The following is an 18030-nucleotide window of genomic DNA, read 5'->3' as shown; positions in this document are numbered from 1 at the left end:
AGAATATCTGAGTCACTACTTGAAGGAGAACCACCAAAAAGAGTCATGTACCTGCACCAGACTGTGAAGTGAGCAAGAAACATTTATTATACTAGGCCACTGATATTTAGGATTTATTTGTTCATGTAGCATAGCCTTTCCTATTCTGACCTTCATTTCATCTCTCATACCAGTGTCCCATTCCCAAAGGACTTCTACAATTAATAGCATTATACTACTAGCTTATAATGGCTAAAAAGTAATTAATTGAGCAATTAATATGCATTATTCTTCTGAACACTTGATATATAGTAAATCATTTAATTTTCACAAATACCCTTGAGTTATGTACCAATATTATTCCTATCTTACAGATGAGAAAACCAAGGTATGTATATCACATAGATAGTAAATAAGAGCTTATATTTGAACCCAGGCAACCTGACTCCAGAGCGTGCCCTGTTAACCATTAAGAGGACTCCAGGTGAATAACTTACAGCTCAAATCTCTGAAACTTTATCTGGATAGTCTCTAGCTAAGTACTGTAAGGAGGGGACACAAGGTCTTCTTCAGTGGCCATCCCTATGTCAAGTGTAAGGATGGGTTCCCAGCATCACTATGATTCATTCAGATTTTGTCTGATGTTCATGGCCCTTTTTGATGTGATCTTCATATCAGAATGTAATTTTCTGGGGATAGTGCTCATTTTCTCCCTGGCACGGTCCAGTGCTGCTGTCCCATTCAATGGAGCATCTGTTTCTCTCACAAGTCTTGTCTATACACACAAGCTCCCTGGCATTCCTTTAGTCCTATAGAAACTCCCAGGGACTGTTAGGTTCTCATCTGAACTTCCTGAAGACCAAAGAGAATGAATCTCCCCATATTCTTTTCATAAGCACCTTATCATAATCCTTTCAAGTCTATGGGTGCTATACCAGTGGCTTCCCCTCTCCAGAAATATCCGTAGAAAAATCAGGTACCAGCTACTGTGTTAACACTCATTCCTGCTGTCTTAGTTTGCTAGGGCTACTGTATCAATACCACAGACTAGTTGGCTTATACAACAGAAATTTATTTTATCACAGCTCTGGAGGCAAAATGTCCAAAATTGAGGTGTTAGGGCTATGCTCCCTCTTAAAGGGGAGAGTCATTTCCACACCTCCACCCTAGCTTCTGGTAGATGGCCAGAAATTCATGACTTTCCTTGACTTGTGTCAGCACTCAATCTCTTCCACATCACATGGCTTCTCTGCCCAAATCTCTCTTTATAAGAACACCAGTCATATTGGTTTAGGACACACCCTAATCCAGTTTCTCCTGATCTTAACTAATACCCCACCCTCAAATATTCTGTTTCCCCATAGGATTACATTCATGAGACTGGAGGTTTGGACTTTAATATATCTTTTGAGGGGACATAATTCAACCCACAACACCACGATCCCAAGAACTCACCCTATGTGTTTTGGAGGGAAAACCAGAGAGGGCCAGCAGATCTTTTTAGCCAAGGAATAAGATGACTCTTTTGAAAGCCCTATAGATTCTTTTTTTTTTTCATTAATTATATATTTTTATTTGGTGAGTGGGTTACATTGATAAATCATCAAGTTCCTTCACAACATTAATAGATATTGAAAGTTCTCCTTAATTTTTTTTAGGAGGTACTGGGGATTGAACTCAGGACCTCATACATGGGAAGCAGGTGCTTAACCACTGATCTACATCTGCTTCCCCCTTAGATTTTTATGGGTTATTCTCTTGGAGCTACTTCTCTTGGCTCTCTTACATCCCAAGGGAGAGAGAAAAAAATCTCTCTAAGAACACCATCTTCGGTACAAGACCAACCACTGTAATGACCCTAGTCCTCAATCCAGTGCCTTGTCACTCAGACATGAGAAAATGTGTGGGAAGACAGTCAATAGTCAAAGAGGGTCCATTTCTCCTAACACTCAGAAAACTTCAGGGAGGTGTCTGGCCCAAGGATAGGCAGCTTGCTGTGGCTCTCCTTAGAAGGTAAGAGATTTAAAAGTCTTTTGTTTGGCCTTAGCCTAATTCTGTAACAAGAGGAAGAAACTGACTCAACATCCCTTTAGCTTGGGGCCTCAATACAAAGTTATATGCAACATTCTTCAAGCCAGATTTCCAAGACAAGAACAAAATTTTACCTCAAATATTTTACCATAAAGTTCTTTTACCCTAATTTTGGAGATCTGATATCACATCTGTCTCTCTAAACTAGACTTGAGTTATTTAAAGGATTATGTCTTACTTACCCATGTATACTCAGAAACTAGAAAATGCCTAACACTTGGTAAGTACTCAATAAACACTAAATGAATGAATAAATGAGTGGATTTTCCCAACATCTTTCTGTCAGAGCTCAAGTCTACTAGAAGAGAAGTAACTGAGGCAAGATTTAAAGTGTTGATACTTTATTTGGAAGGGGCAAGCAAGCCCAGAGGAATGCATGTAAGGAAATAAGGGGAATTCAGATAAGGAAAGATGTGACATGTGAGAGACAGTGTACCACCATGCCAGTCATCACCTCACAGTGAGCCACCAAGAGACAATGCACTCACTAGCAGGCACATTCCCTTGAATGCAAAACTTCTCTAGAGGGTTTGGAAGAAGAAATTGTACCTTGGAGCCATCTGCCTAAAGAAGAAAGGAGGGGTGATTTATCTTCTCACCTCCCATTTCCCTTCATCCAGGTTTATTCCACAGGAGCTGATGCTTCCATATTCTGGGTTCTGTCATCTGACCTGTTGGTGTCACTCAGGAAGCCAGGTTCCATGCCCTGTGGTGTAGCATTTTATCTAAGTCCAGAGGTGATACCTCTAACATGAGGATATGGTTTATCTTCATCTGGAAGGGAATTAAGGTTTGCTATTCACCTGATTTTTGGGAGAAGTTCAATTCATTCCCTACTCAGAAATGGAAATGGAGTTGTTTTTGATGAATTAAAGCAGCAGTGAACCTTTGCTTATTCCTGGCCAAGCCAGGGCCCACTCATTCCTTGATTGCTGCAGAGATCCCCAATCTGCCAAGTCCGTTGGGGAGATCCTCATGTTCACGTTTCACATGTAATTCAAGGGGTGGGTGATACCATGGACATTTTTCACCATAGGACAAGAGAGGAGGCAGCAGAAAACGTAAAGGGAGGCAGGTCTGGGCAGAAGAGAGAGAGTAATATTGAAAACATGTAGAGCCTGGGTGAATTGCTCATTTATCTTCAGCTGATGGAAGAAGCTCTGCCGCTAAATGAAGGATGGGCACACAGTAATGAAGCTGTCTGCAGCATTGAGAGCTGCTTGGCCGAGGCACATAGCTCAGAATTACTGCAACTGCCTGGGTGTCAGAAGCCATCAATTGTCCCAGGCTCACCTGCTGGGCTGGGAGCCATGGACCATGGGGCTAAAGCATCATCATTCTTCCATGTGAGACCCACACTTAGCTCTTTATCATGTTTCCCTTCCCCCTTCCCCACATTTCCATTGATCAAGTCCCGTTATTTCTCCAGGTACAGAGTCATGAAACATAGAGTAGCATCATTATTCTTCCTCAAAGTTCACATCCACCAAGGAGTTATTTCCTTCCCTTTCACATGAATTACTGCCTGATAGCCCAGATCTTTCCCTTCTATATGCCCTGAATACAGAGTGAGGGGTCTGGGTAGCTGTGTTCTGAGCTAAGGAGTTCTCTCCAACATATCTACCATTTGGTTAAAAGATACTTCATGTCCATCCAAATCCACAGAGTGCTCTCCAACTAATTCATGGAGTATAACAGGGAAAGCATCTTGTCTTTGGATTGGAAGCTACCTTAGAGCTCATCTGAACCCAATCACCTATGCAAATCAGGAATCTTGGGCAATGATTATTACCCTGTTGTCTAAACTTCCCCAATGAAGACTACTTTAAGCTGTCATTTCTTTTATGAAATTACCTAATTGCTACATGTTTCCTATGAAAAATGATCCAGTATCTCCTTCCATATAACTTCCACCCCTTGGGTCACAAAACATTGTGAACTCTCCTTTAATATGACAGGAATTCAGATTTTAGGGAGTTCAACATAGCCTCCCTCATGGGGACACTCCTGTAATCTAACTCTAATCCCTTCTCAATTCCCATAAAATATGGTTACAGAAACATTTTCATCTCTATCACTCTCCTACAAATTCTACAACACTATCCTTTCTAAATACTAGGAATGGAATTGTACCCATTGTTTCAGCTATGATCTCGTCGGTGAGAAATACAGTGGAACCCTTGCCGTCCTGCATTTCTTCCTTTTGTTTCTGTAAATAATCCACCAAATTGCATTATATATATATTATACTAAAACCATCATCATACTTTGGCTTATATTGATCTTATCAACTAAGGCTTTTGCAAAATCTTTAATGAACACTTTATTTTGCCCTATATCTTTCCCTAGTCTGTAATACTGTTGGTTTTTGTTTACCTAAATATGGTATTTTATATTTACCCCCAATTAAATTATTTTTTATCAGAGAGGTTGTTGGTCTACAGAAAAAAAACATGCATAAAATACAGGGTTTCCATATACCACCTTATTATTAATACCTTGCATTGGTGTCATACATTTGTTACAATTGATGAAAGCGCATTTTTGTAATTATGCTATTAACTATGGTTCATGCTTTAACTTAGAGTTCACTTTGTTGTGCAGTTCCATGGATTTCTAGAAAAATTTTTATTCTAGTACCATATATACAACCTAAAATTTCCCCTTTTAACCACATTCAAATATATAACTCACTGCTGTTAATTGCATTCACAGTGTTCTGCTACCCTCACCATATGTTACCAAAACTAATTCATCATCCCAAATAGAAACTCTGTTCATTTTAAACCATAACTCCCTATTCCCTACTCCCACCCTATCCCACGTGACCTGGTGACCTATATTCTAGTTTCTGACTCTATGAGTTTGCTTATTCTAATTATTTCTTATCAGTGAGATCAAACAATATTTGTTCTTTTGTGTCTGGCTTATTACACTCAACATGATATCTTCAAGGCTCATCTATGTTGTCACATAGATGAAATTCATTCATTTTTAGAAATAAATAATATCCATTGTATGTATGTATATATACTTTTTGTTTATCCATTCATCAGCTGATGGGCACTTGGGCTGCTTCCATCTTTTGGCAATTGTGAATAATGCCATTATGAATATTAGTGTGCAAATATCTGTTTGAATCCCTGTGTTTAATTCTTTTGGGTATATATCTAAAAGTGGAATTGCTGGGTCACTAATTAATGCTATAACTAACTTTCTAGGAAACTATCAAACTGTCTTCTACAGTGGCTACCTGATTTTACATTTCCACCAGCGATGACAGAGTGTTCCTGTTTTTCCACATCCTCTCCAACACTGGTAATTTTCTATTTTTAAAATAGTAATCATTCTACTGGGTATGAAGTGGCATCTCATCGTGGTTTGGGATTTGCATTTTCCAAATAACTTTTTTTTTAAAGATTTATTTATTTCCCCTCCCCCCACCACCACCACCGTTATCCGCTCTCTGTGTTTATTTGCTGCGTCTTCTTTGTCTGCTCCTGTTGTTGTGAGCAGCATGGGAATTTGTGTTTCTTTTTGTTGCGTCATCTTGTTGTGTCAGCTCTCCATGTGTGCGGCACCATTCCTGGGCAGGCTGCACTTTCTTTTGCACTGGGCAGCTCTCCTTACAGGGTGCACTCCTTGCGTGTGGGACTCCCCTATTCGGGGGCACCCCCGTGTGGCAGGGCACTCCTTGCATGGCAGGGCACTCCTTGCGTGCATCAGCACTGCACATGGGTCAGCTCCACATGGGTCAAGGAGGCCCGGGGTTTGAACCCCAGACCTCCCATGTGGTAGACAGACGTCCTAACTACTGGGCCAAATCCGCCACCCCCAAATAACTATTGATGTTGAGCATTTTTCATGTGCTTTTTGGCAATTTGTATATATTCTTTAGAGAAATGTCTATTTAAGTCTTTGCCCATTTTTTAAATTGGATTGTCTTTTTGTTGCTTTGAAGGATTTCTTTATATATTCTGGATACTAAATTCTTATTGGATATGTGATTTCCAAATATTTTCTTCCATTGTGTAGGTTATCATTTTACTTTCATGATAAAGTTCTTTGTTTTATTCTTTTTTATATTTATTTTTCACTTTTTTCTTGCTATTCTTATTTTGCATTTTGTTTTTGATAAAGTTCTTTGATGCACAAGAGTTTTTCATCTAGATGAGGTCCCATTTATCTATATTTTTCTTTCGTTGCTTGCAACTACAATGTGGAGAGAGCAATTTATTGGTATTGACTGTAATTTACCAGCCTCTGCTGCCCACTCTTTCCTGGGTGTTATACACTGTTCTACTGGACTCCACAGTTTCAAAATAGTTTGTTCAGACAGTTACTACCTGTTTAATAGTTGTTCTGGTGAAGGGATTGATGCCTGGAGCCTCCTTCTCTATCATTTTCCCACAATTCCCCACCAATTAAATCATATTTGATCCATCATTTCAACTTGTTCCTTTCTCTTTTTGTTCCTCTCTCATCCAATATATTGACTTTCCCTCTGGTTCCCTATCACTCCAAAAGTAATCAGTGAGTATGTCCTCATTCAAATCATTAATTGAAATAGGAACATAGAGTTCAGAGCCTAGAAATCTCTTATGAACAGAAAGTTTGATGCTGTTATAATACATTAGCCAATATCCTTTGAGTAGATGTTTAATTATTTATGAACCTAGATAATTTCACTTATTTAACCATTTTCAATTCAGTCCATTGATACTTGCTTAGTCTCACTCTGTGTCAGGGAATACAAACAAAGTGGAAACTATTCTCTACCTACAAGAGGCTTACAGTCTAGTAGGGAAATAATAAAGCAAGCAATAAATCAGTTCCCTTGGATAGATGCTATGATATAAACAGACTTGGAGTCCAACAGGAGTTCAAGGAAGAGCACCTCATTCAGCCTGGGGTTAATAAGGAAACCTCAAAAAAGACTGTGTTTTGGTTTGTTTTGTTTTTCCCTTCCTCCAGCCTCTCCCCTCGCCACCCCCCCCCCCTTTTTTTTTTCATAGCTAATTCTCAAGAACATAAAAATGTAGACGCTTTTTCTGTAGCATTTTCAGCCAAGGTGATAAGAAAGGGAACAGACTGATTCTGCTTAGGTCCAGCCAAGTATAGGACCCTTCACCATTACCTTCCCTCTGGGTTCTAGGCGCCTCATCCTTTAGTTCTGAGGCTTATAAGAGTCAGGAGTATTAAAAGGGGATTTGTTTACACAGAGTGAGTCAAACATGACACAGACAGACATCATTCCTTTTGGGCTATCAATGAGCAATATTGCTGTGAAGAGAGGTCATGAGAGAGAATGGGAAGGTCAAAGAGCAATTCAGAGCTGCTGGTGCTGTATGATGCTCACTAACTCTAGTTCCCTCATCCCAGGTACCTACTTTTTGTTATCTTGTCCCAATGAGGGGAAATTTTATTTTAATACATCACAGTTTTCTTTTTTTTTATTCCCTCCCCCCCACCATGGCTTCTTTTTTTTTTTTTTTTTTTTTTTTTTTGCATGCTGTCTGCTCTTTGTGTCCATTCACTGTGCATTCTTCTGTGTCTGTATTTATTTATTTTATCCCCTCCCCCTTGCAGCTTGCTTGCTGTCTGCTCTCTGTGTCCATTTGCTGCGTGCTTTTCTGTGTTTTTGCTTGTCTCCCTTTTTTTGTTGGGTCACCTTGCTGAGTCGGCTCCATGGTGCCTATGGGCCAGGCAGCTCTCCGCAGCGTGCGAGAGAGCCTGCCTTCACAGGGAGGCTCTAGGACATGAACCCAGGGCCTCCCATATGGTAGATGGGAGCCCAATTGACTGAGCCACAGCCACTTCCCACAGTTTCCTTTTAAATCTATTTTCTAGCCAAGAGTCCTTTTCCCTGACGACTTAGGCTTTTGAAATCCAAAGCCAATAACAGACTACTTTTTAATGTGTCATCACTTAACTAAAGTAATGTTTGTAAACAGTTTAATGGACTTGAGAAGGGCCAAGGTTGTAAAGGAAATGTTGGTTAATATTTCAGTTACCTTGCCTCAGACGTGTGGGCTCTGAACAGCAGATAAGGAGAGGAAGAACATTCCAGACAAAGAGTACAACTTGTGCAAAATGCATGAGATAGTATGGTTTATGAGCAATTTGTCCAATATCCAGATATTTTCCATCTAGTACATTTCTTTTATCAAATCATTCAATGACAAAATCCAAACAAAGGAAATCAGATTATTCTAACTAGAATTCATTATTGAGAACTCATTGTTTTCAATAAGTTCATCTTCCTTTCCAGAGTGCTCACAATCTGCCTCCAGGGTTTGATATCATATTCATTGATGTGTTCTTTTCAGAATTCACTTCGTTCTCCTTTTTGAAGATTCATGATTTTTCCATTTTAATCTTCCAGCAACTTTTTCAATCCTGGCAATTCCACAAAAATTAAATATGGAAAATTTTAACACAATTATTGAGCATTTGCTATGTTTCAGTCATTGTCTGTTTTATATCTTTTAAGCTTCTCTGCAGTAATCATGATTTTATGCCCTTTCAACTTAAAGATCATTTCCTTGATGAAGAACATGGGAGCAAAATAGACATTGAATCATTCTCCTTCCTTTCATCAGTCAACTTTATACTATCGTATTGCTCTGAATACAGCTAAATGAAACTTCTGTTTTCTGTAGCATATTTCACTAAACTGCACTGATTTTTATCACTGTTTTTCTAATGATACACTTGCAAGTTTGTTCCTCTCTTCAGTGTCCATCTTTAATATTACCAATCTTTCTGTTTTCCACATTCTTAAAAATCCAAATTTGCACCCTAAATGCCCACTGCTAGAGGAAAATTGTTAAATTAATTATGTTGTAGTCATTATACAAAATAATTTGCAACCACTACAAAGAGTAAAGTAGCTTTCCATGTTTTAACATGGGAAAATATCCATGATATATTGTTGTATGATAAAAGCCTGTTGCAAAATAATACATGCAGTTTAATCTTTTGAGTTTTTAAAATCATGTTTAATAAGAATAGTGTTTTATAAAAATTACACCAAAGATTTTAAATTTCCTTCTTAAAACATTGATTCCTTGCAGCTTTCAACCTTCAAGATTAAGCCATATGATTCTTCTTACCAGCACAAAAGGAGGTATTTAATATCTTTATCAGAAGAGTAAACTTGAAAACTAGACTTGGTGGACTAATCACTAGATGTTTCGTGACAGGAAGATCCAGGTAGAATGAGAGAGGGAACAATTCCAAACTTCTTGGACTTAGGAATGATGGGAAGATAAAAAATCAAAGGCCAACTGAAGTGATAGAAGGAATAGGTACTCAGATATTTGGGTTCCAGTTTTCATCCTGGACTTGAGCCTGGAGGAAAGTTAACTTCTAAAAGTTGAAGGGAACACCAAGTTTATGTGGTTCTTCAGCCAAAGTGCTGATGCAAAATACCAGAAATCTGTTGGCTTTTATAAAGGTCATTTATTTGGAGTATAAGCTTACAGTTACAAGGCCTAAAGAGTCCAACTCAAGATACCATAAGAGGTACTTCCTCTCCAAAGTCTGTGCTACTTGAAGCAAAACAGTTGCGCATCTCTGCAAGGTTTCATCCGTCCTCTTCCTCTTCCTCTTAAGGTTCCATGGGCCCAGCTTTTTCCAATCTCAGCTAGAGGCTGGAGGGCTCGTTTCTTTCTGGGGGTTCTCAGCTGCTCAGGGCCCTGTTATTCAGCTGCAAACTATCAGGCGAATGGCTCAGTTCTCCCCAGGGCTTTAGCTGTTTGGGTCTTCTCCTTTCTGTCACATGGCAGGACCAAAATGACCGAGTTCTCTCCTCTTCCATGTCTATGGAGTTATCTTTCTTCCTTGCCTTCTTCTGTGTGTCTTCTTGAGTGAAGACACCCATTTATAAAGGGGGTGGAGACTTAAACTGAGTTACACATGAGTTGCCCTAATGATGTGGTTGAATCAAAGCCCCAATTTTAACATAATTGAATCAAAGATATCTCAGCTGAATCTAATGCAATCAAAAGGTATCACATCCAGAGGAACAGATCAGTTTACAAACATAATCCATAGCTTTTTTTGGAATTCATAAATAATATCAAACTGCTACAATGGAGAATCAAGTAACTCTATAGCAAAGGCCAGTTCTGGGGTCTAGATGGGGGATGTAGTAGACTTGGAAGAGTCAACTGCATGTCCCAAAGAAATACTGCTGGGCCCTGAACACACTGAGACCAGACCATGAGTTAAATAAGACACAAAATTTAGCAACCAGCTGGGCAATAGGCATTAATTCAGAAACCAGAGAACCAGTCCTATGACTTTAGCCATTCCCTGCCTGTGAGGTCAAGTGAGCCACTTTGCTCTTCCAGTACACCCACATGCCACTAAAGAGAGAATGTATGGGAGGGGGATGAGGGCAGACACCCTTTTGTCTATGTTTGTATGTGTGACCAACCATCCCTATTTGCCTGGAACTGTCCCAATTTTAGCACAGGATGTTCTGAAAAACCCCTCAGTCCCTTGCAAACCAGAATGGTTGATCACCCTGGTGTATAAGTATTTACATGTGTATATAGGGAAAAGTTGTGGGAGAATACATACCAAAATGTTAAGGGCACTATATGTCAGTAGTTGAATAAAGTATGTTCTGGATGTGAAAGGCTGAGGGATAGTTTTATAACATAAACAAATGTTCCTCTTATAATAAAAAGAATCCACGCTCTGGGATGCCCTTGAAGTCAGTCATTTATTTAGTTGCCACCACCACTTCTTTTGTTTTCACAGTCATAATGTGTGGCCTCAACATCAGTCTTTTCTTTTTTCTAGACTTACTTGTTGGTCTTGAACTATATTCCCTTTGAACAATCTTTTATCTGGACTATTTGAAATATACCCTCTGGAATCTAAAATAAATGCCTAACTGAGATCGCCCTTTACTTTCATGGCTGTTATAAATACTACATTGTTTTTTTTCTTCCAAGGTACTCTTCACTTCTACTTCCATTCTATTGGTCAGAAATAAATCTAAAATTAGCAATCTTTCTTCTTTGTTTTCTTTACCTTTCTTGAGATACAGTCCTTGATAAAACAAGTCAGGAATTCATCAGATAGGGAGAAAGACATTTTACTGTCAAACATGTTGAAAGAAATCACAAAGAAAAATGTACAGAATTTAAAATTCCTTTTGTCCTAAAAGAACACTGTCAAATTATAGGCATGTGTCAAACTTGAAGGAAAAATTACTATCCAAAAAGTATGAATATGTTCAACAATAATGGGAACACAGAATTATAATCAAGAGATCTAGATTTTGTCTCAGATCTGTTCCTTAATAGTTGTGACATCAGACAAGCTACCTAACCTCTCTGACACTAATATTTCTCATCTGGAAAATGTAGATCTGAATACTTCTTCTAAACACTTCAGAGAATTGTTGTTATGATCCCATGAGATCACATAAAAACACTTAAAAACTGTAAACTGCAAGGCATTATCATTATTGTTATTTCTCTACTTCAGGTACACTCTATGGTACCAATTTGTTGAATATTCATCTACTTCCTCTTCTTAAGTCATTAAATATCCCAATCCATACATTCTTGGTCTTTATAAGGTGTGTTTTGGTTTATTCCCAAATATATAATCATTTTTATATGATTATGATATCATAATCCAGAAAAAATGAGTCCTGTGCTTTGATACAATCTATGTCACCAGGTATTCACACCCTATATCCTTCTTCTCTTTCAAAGCTGTTTTTCCTTTTTTTTTTTTTTGAGGTTTCTGGGTTTTTTTCAGGTTTTGTTTATTTATTTTTTAATTGTCTTTTTTTAAAGATACATAGATCACAAAAAAATGTTACATTAAAAAATATACCCCACACTCCTCCCACATCAACAACCTCTTTCACCATTGTGGCACGTTCATTGCATTTGGTAAATACATTTTGGATCACTACTGCACCACATGGATTATAGTTTACATTATAGTTTACACTCCCCCAGTCCATTCAGTGGGTTATGGCAGGATATATAATGTCCAGCATCTGTCCCTGCAATATCATTTAGGACAACTCCAAGTCCTGAAAATGCCCTATATCACATCTCTTCTTCCCTCTCTCTGCCCTCAGCCACTCTTTCCACATCAATGACACAATTTCTTCCATTGGTAGTCACAATAGTTCTATAGTAGAATACCAGTAAGTCCACTCTAACCCATCTTTTATTCCTCTAGCCTGTGGACCCTGGGATGGTGATGTCCACTCCATCTCCATGGCTTATAGATGCGATTCTCCTGCTTGCAGTTGTAGGCACTCTTGGTTCCCTGGTATGGTGGTTGGCCATATTCACCTCCCTGTTAGCTGACCTGGGTAAGTCCAATGGACCAGAGAGTAGGAGTTGCAACTCTGCTGAGGCTCAGGGCCCAGCTGGCACATGGCCAGTCCAGAGATTCAAGTCTCCTGAGTATACATCAACCACAGGTTTAGTAAAAGTGACAGAATAGGCACGTGTAGAGAGGTCACATCTGAGTCCAACTCTATCACACTCAGGAGCACAAATTCCAAAGTAGGGCCCACTGACAAGGCACTGAACTCCAGAGCCATCTGCCATGACCATAGAATCTGTGTGTCTCCATAGTCCTCAGGAACACCAGTACCTGAGGTTGTATCCCTCTGTGTGTGTGTCTCTCTCTCCCTGCCCCCTCCTTCCCCTTTCTCTTTCTCTCTCTCTGGCATGCACACATAGGCACACAAACATCATCAAGGATAATTCTGTGTGAGTGCCCTGTTAGCGAGCATATGGAGAAAAGCATTGAGAAAGCAGCCAGAGCCTAACGTGAGACTTATAGGAATTTAGCCTTCTTCATAGGTTTGGGTGTTCTCTGAAAAAGACTGGAGAGGAAGCAAATGGCATATGGAGCTATGAAGTTTGCTAATCTCTCTTCTTTACAAACTTTGTCCATGAATGCTTAGCTTTCCTTAGGTTCAGGACTGAGTTTATAACCAGGCTGAACCATTGACTTGCTAGAATCTACCTGAATAGCAGGCTAATTTCTTAGGAGGAATTTAGGAGACATAAGAGGGCTAGCTTTACAAACCCGAGCCAGCAATAAGATAAAAGACAGATACAGCAAGAAATTTAACCAACACATTTAAAAATAATACATTCACCAATTTAGGGATGGTCAAATAGTAAGAGTAGTTACCAAACCCAGGAGATTAACCGTACTCAGGGATTATCAGCAATACATTCAATCGCCCTTTGTTTCATGATGTTTTATGATGCATGATCTAAGCCTGATATCATAAAATGAAACAACAGCAACACTAAAACTTTATAATAGGTGATAATATTAACAACTAATATTTATTGACCTATTACCATGTACCAAGCACTGCACGAATTCTTTATGTAAAGTGTTTCAATTGGTTTTCACAATAATCCTATAACATAGCTACTTTGATTAAACCATTTAAAAGAGGTTAGGTAATTCACCCTAAATTAGTTATCATTCCTCATTTTCCAGGTAAGAAAATGAGGTTTGCACAACTTGCTCAAAATCTTTTCAATGAGAGGCAGAATAGAGATTAAGAGGTGGGTCTGTGGGGACTCCAAGCCAGAGCACCTCTACCCACTTACTTTACTGACTCTCAAACTGTTGTAAAATAGGGCAGGGTGTAGCAAGGGGAAACAAGCCTCTCAATTCAAACAGTTATGATATCAAGACCAAAACTAGACCAAGGATGTCTGTAACCCCCTACCCTGTCAAACACCAGGATCAACGATTATGTTACTGAGTTGGGCAAAGGGAAAGATGAATATTATGTATGATGTATTAGATAATAGAGTTATGTGTAATAATATATGATTTAATTTAAGTCATATATAGATATAATTATATATCATGTATCACATACCATATATTGCATATTATATATTATGTGTTAAATAAGTCCAACCAAGGATTATGACATGCAAGAATCACAGATGGAAGTCTCAGAACCTCAACCAAAGATAAATCACATTGAATTGGAAGTCAGGTATTCATCTTTTCCACTATTACTGTACAACCAAAAATGTCACATAAGTGCAATAAATATGTAAGTGAACACATTATATATGACTTGAATGTGCTTAATTTACACAATGCAAGAGATATAAACACAATCAGATTTGCTTATCAACTTCTCAAATGACTAAAATTTGGTGGAAAGATTAAACAGCTATGCATAAAAATATATATATATACATTTAACTGAAATTACTATAGCTGTGTCAGAGGCACAACAACTTTCTAACATTAGAGCAAGCAAGCTCTGGGGTAGGGCGAAACCAAGTCTGGTGGGGAAATAGCACTCCCCTTGAAGACCCTCTCAACTTGTGTCATCAGTCCTGCTTTTAACCTGCTTTCCCAACTTTTTAAATTGATGTCTTAACAACTTTTATTTGAACATATAACCATTAATTAGAAAAAGCTGTGAATATGAAGAACGTGGTAAATTGATTAACTAATTTTATTTTTCTGCTTTGATACTTCAATTCATAGGTCAAATTTTTAAGTGAAAATATGATTTTTGACTAAAGCAATGTCCATGATTAAATGAAAACAACATCGAGTGGCATTTGACTTGCAAGGAATGAGGAAGGAGCTTCCATATGTATTTGAATGAAGTGGGAGGGGATAGGAAAGCAGAGTAGCTGGAATTTCAAATACACTGACAACTGTAACCGATTTGTCTTATATTACAATATCAGAAGCTGAGCTTGAACATAATTCCTCAATTTGCCCATCAACAAGAAGACATGAAGAAAGTAAGACATAGCGCACTGTAGAAACACTACCTTCACAACTGGCTCAGCCTACTCATCTCAGCTGCTTCAGTCACATCAACCTATTAAAATACTCAAATGTGCTGCACTCTCTCACACTTCTGTACCTTCACATAAGCTGTTTCTTCCCTGGATACTTTTATTCACATTTTTACCTGGAAAAATCTAACTCATCTTTTAATGTCATGCTCAAATAATATTTCTTCTTTTACTAAATTCTCTCTTTTGTGCTTTCCATGCTCTTTATATATACATGTCTTATAGAATTCATAACAACATTATGTGGACTTGATTATTCTTTGCAGGCTCTAAATTCAGTCTTGATAGCCAGACAACCCACAAACAGACCCAATCAGGAATAACTCTGTCTAGGTTCTCAGCTTAAAAACCACAAAGTTAAAGAAAGGCATTTAGAGAGCAGTCCTATCTCAGCATGAGACTTCCAAAAAATTAGCATCCATCATTCATAGAAACTCTGTGCCCTCCCTGAAGAGGAGAGGAGAATTGACCCCTGTTTACCTGGCTGCATCCCCAGACAGACATATTTAAACAAGTACAGAGACAAGTCTTATTCATGTTGTACACTCAGCACTAGAACTGGAGTTTGTCATATGCAAGGTACTCAATGAGTGTGGGCTAATGAACTTCTAAAGATGAAGATTAGGGTCACAATGTATAGGAAATGTGGTCCCAAGGAAGCAAAAACCAGGTGACTTGATCACTGACAGGCCTTGCTGAGGTCATGTGCCACACTCCAGAAGTAATCTGTTACTCACCAGGCAGTGAAATTTTTAGAACCACTTTTAAGAGATAAGAATCTGTAGCTCCAGGAAGAAATAGTCATTGTTCTAGCAACTTTTTGAATAGAATTTGATCTATTAAGGCTGAACCAAGAGTTGCTGGCATTGGGGTGTAATTCCCAGCAGTCATTATGTTGTCCCTTAAAGTGGATGGCCAGGACAGAGCTTGAATTATTATGCAGGCAGCAGGAAATAGTAAAATTGATAGATTTATCTTCAGTGATGATAATGATGATGATGATGATCATGTCCTGGATTCCATCTCAGAGAATGGCAAATGGATTTCCAGGGTCCTCTCTAAAGAATTAGAGGTTGAAGCAGAAAAATGAAATATGGTACTGAGTGATAGTTGGAGAACTCTTACTTAGGACAAATGCATTAGTAAAGAGACTAATTTCCTGGATTCTTGTTTTTCTCCTGCAGGCTGATCCTGCACCCTAGTATGAGGAAAGTTTTGAACTTTATTTATGAGACACCAAAGTTTCTAGTCTTTATGTTACTCCCTGATCATGCCCTGATTCATTTTTACTTTGGAAAAAAAAGAAACAAAATAAATTCTGTGCCTGGACCTAGTGAGTGTCTCCACTCAAATGGAACAGCTCAGGTAGGTTACTGCCCTTCTCCTTCAGGCCACAAACTCATTTGGTTTTTAAACCATAAACTGTGACTTAATATTAAATACTAAAATTTTCATTTGTTGTTTCAAGAAGGGCACTATGGTGCTAGTTCTGACTTCCTTTTATCTCCAAACATTAGTTGTCACTTCTACTACCTACTCTTATTCACAAATTTCTCCCAAAACTACAAAAAAAAAAAAAAGAGCCCTAAATTAGCTGTCAGAAATCCCACGTTCTAGTCTAAACAGTGCTACTAACAAGCCAGGGAAACATTTAATATTTTAATAGTCATTTTAAGCTTTTCAAAGCTATTTTTTTATTTCTTTTTCACAGCAATCTTGAGAGCCAGGACAGATGTGGTTGTTCTGTGCGAGATGAAGAAATGTAAGCTACAAGAGGTTATGCATGTGGCAGAGGCTAAACCTCTGAGGACTGTAGTGTAGTCGAGGTGAGAACAGCCATTGTTGTGCAGTGTCTGTGGTCATCCCCCATTAGCCTAGTGTCCCTCATTCTTCACTCCCCATGTGACTGTTATCACTATGTTTCAATTCTTCCATATTGCGCTCCATTTTTTTGTATTTGAATTGATAGTCTGATCTGATGTGTTTTTTAGTGTTTTTTTAACCATTCCTATATTTGTTATGTTAGGTGTAGGGGAAGTACTTAGGACTTAAAAGCCAAAAAACCAGATGGAACCTTGCAAATGTTCACTGACCTATGTATATCAACATCCAAGGCATCACCAAATGAGAACTTGTAGGGAAAGGTTTCAGAACAGAAATAAAGATTAAACTTGCAAGTTTGCTCCATCTGAATCTCACTAGAAAAATGTATCAGTGGTACAGGCTGTTACAGGGATGAAAAAGGATAAACAACAAGGAATGTAGAAATTATGCAAGGGAAATTTAATCTACCTCTACCTTTACTTCAAAATGCCAACAACCATGAGGAATGCTGCCTAGGTTTGGGGAAGTCAGAGCCAACCTTCGAGTTCTCCACATTGCCTGCAGAAGCCTAGTAAGAACAGGGGCCAGGAGAGGGGTGCTGCTATCAAAGCTATTTGACAAAGTCACGAGCCAATTACTTTTACAGCTGGAACTTGAATCCAGTTCTTCTAACTCCAATTTTCTTTCTGCTGCTTGTTTCTGCCTCTTAGTTTCTCTCTCAACCTCAGATTCCACATCTGCACAAGAGAGATTGAAGTAGATGTTAAGACCCCTAACACATTCAAATCCTATGATTCCTTTTTCTTTTTGTAGCATCCCAGCCTAGCCAGACCCCTCCCTTACCACTGCAAACACTAACTTTCTATTCTCTCAGATCACTCTCCCTATTCCAGGCCAAGAAAATGGATTAAAGGGGAACTAAATTTGCTTTGAGACTTAATGACAACTTAAAACCGAAACTGTCAGTGAGAAATCACATGCGCCAATCCTATTGTGGACAAAAGATCATTACATTTGTTTACTTGGGGCCAGACAAGCTCTCGTTAAAGTTTAATTACCAAGGAATCAGACAACTTCTTCTATATATTGAATGTCTGAGTTAACATGGCATTTGTTTTGCTACCGTTCAAACTCAATTTATTTTCCATTCTTCTCTTTCCCTTTCCAGTGCCACCTTAGTGACTTATCACAGACTGTTTGCAAAATCCATATATTCTCAAGTGAGGTCAGAAAGCTGGTTGGAAACTCTTGGTCATCATTGGGTCAAGCACGTTTTACT

This window comes from Dasypus novemcinctus, chromosome 10, assembly GCF_030445035.2.
Source record: "Dasypus novemcinctus isolate mDasNov1 chromosome 10, mDasNov1.1.hap2, whole genome shotgun sequence".
In the NCBI taxonomy this organism is placed as follows: domain Eukaryota; kingdom Metazoa; phylum Chordata; class Mammalia; order Cingulata; family Dasypodidae; genus Dasypus; species Dasypus novemcinctus.
This window is presented reverse-complemented; position numbering follows the sequence as displayed.